The sequence below is a fragment of the Lissotriton vulgaris genome, chromosome 2_1, assembly GCF_964263255.1.
Source record: "Lissotriton vulgaris chromosome 2_1, aLisVul1.2, whole genome shotgun sequence".
NCBI lineage: Eukaryota > Metazoa > Chordata > Amphibia > Caudata > Salamandridae > Lissotriton > Lissotriton vulgaris.
Window position 1 is genome coordinate 608,478,978 of NC_141687.1, and position 2,047 is coordinate 608,481,024.

The 2,047-nt window shown below is 50.3% G+C and overlaps 1 pseudogene; it reads right to left on the reverse strand.

Moving 5' to 3' along the window:
• Positions 1-1,096: 1,096 nt before the first annotated feature.
• On the reverse strand, positions 1,097-1,648 carry LOC147730823 (Golgi-resident adenosine 3',5'-bisphosphate 3'-phosphatase pseudogene; annotated as a pseudogene).
• Positions 1,649-2,047: the final 399 nt, after the last annotated feature.

The window sequence follows — 2,047 nt, forward strand, 5'->3', positions numbered from 1 at the left end:
AGCTAGGTCTCAAGTGACGAGGGAAAATGTTCACAGAAAAACAGGGTGGGGACTAAGGGCAAGGACAGGTGAGGGCAAAGGTCAGGAGCTGGAAAGAGCAGCCGGAGAGGGGTGGGGGTAGTGGAAGGGGGAGATAAGGTCAGGAGAGTTTGCCCAAAGTCTGGCTGGGTAGGTGATGGTCAAGGAGGGAATCCAAAATCCCTCTCCCCTTTAGCTCGTGAGGTAGCTCCACCGGGCATCATTCAAAATAGCTAGGTCTCAGTTGTTGAGGGAAGTTTGCAGAGTAAATGTCCTGGTGGGTGGCGGGAACAGGGACGGGTGAAGGCTGTTTGAGGTCCCGACGATGATCAAAGATTATAGACCAAGGGAGGAAAGAGCATTGCAGAGGGTCTCACTGAGTTGGCCATCTAGAAGTAAGGCAGGGGGGACGATTCATTGAAAGATTAGATTCAGTCAGCCCCCATGAGTCTCTATAGCCCAGAAGGGAAGTGTGAGGGCGGCCGTCTTGAGATCCAGTCAAAAACGAGACATAAGAGCCACTTGTAATATAATGATCGTCATGGAGACAAACTCGGCCGCACAATGAGACGCATCATTTCATCTTCATCATAGTTATGGGGGACATTTATGGGAGTCAAGCTGGTAGAGAAAGGCACTCCCTGTAAAGGGGTCCAATGGTATTACCTCTTCCCACTTTGCTAGCGCCACATTGACAAACACCAAGTTGCCAGGCTGGAAGGAGGAGCTCCATGTTGCTCATAGAGTCCCCATTATAAGGACAGATCGTGGCTCCCCGTTTTAATTTTATTTTTTTATTTTTTTTAAACTGTTTATTTGCAGGATAGTAAAATTGCACAATCGTTACAGTACATGCAGTCACTTGTCAAGTCGCCAGGCTGGAAGGAGGATCTCCATGTTGCTCATAGAGTACCCATTATAAGGACAGATCGTGGCTCCCCGTTTTAAGTTTGCCGCCACCAATTAAAGGTCAGGCTTCGTCTCGAAAAGAGCAGCCCCGAGTTGTTGGCAGGAGATGCAATTTAGAAAACTCTGAATCTCTTCCCAGTTGAAGCATGTGCAGTGGTAATATAGGTGTTCACATGCCTGCTGTATACTCCTGTGTAGCATCTAGTGGAGCAATCCAGATAGTAATACTGCCTGCTCGAACCTCTTTTCCTTCTGGTATTGTCTTCATCACGTCATCTGGAATATTTCCATCCCATGACAGGGGCTCGTGCTCATCTTTAACAACTTGTTCTTCAGAATTGATCTGGAGATCGGGGAAGGTGTTGTGGATAGTGTAGTACATCTGCCGGTTGGACTGCACGTTGCCATCTGTGATCTTGTCGTCGGCTCCTTCGCGGGTCTTGCCCTTGCTTTTCTCACCCAAGACACCCGCCTCCCTCACTTCTCACACCTTGTGTCCACCACGCTTCGCCGCTAGCGGAGACACAGCTAGCAGTTTACGCAGGTCAACGTGTTGAGTCTCATCTCCAGCCACAGGCGCCTGTCCATCCTCTTCTCCTGCGGGCAGCAAGAGAGTGGACAGGCGGCCACCCAGGAATTCAGCATATAGGTGGTAGAGCACACCCAGAGCTAGCAGTGCTAAAACGCCCATGCCCAGCGGCGACAAGCAGATGCCCATGGGGGCCACGGTGGGGTTTCAGAAAACCCGTGGCAGGCCGACATCACTTTGGAGGGCAAAGAGCTGCCAGCACTGCCAACAGCCCAGCGCTGGCAATGTGGGGCAAAGTACAACACCTACACCACAGAGGACACAACAGGTTCCGCTTGGGCGTAGTAACTGTCCACTCACATCTGTCATTGCCTGACTCTCTGTGATGACAATGTACGGGTGCTACCTCACATCCGTCATGGTCTCTAAAAACCTACTGTCTGCCATCAAATAGCCAGCTCCACCAAAACAGTCACAATGTGCATTGTCATGCAGTCTGTATGTAAACATCTACAAAGCTGCAACATACATGGGAACCTCTGTTAACCTGCATCTCCCCTTAACATTGCAGGGGGACAAACAACACTTCCC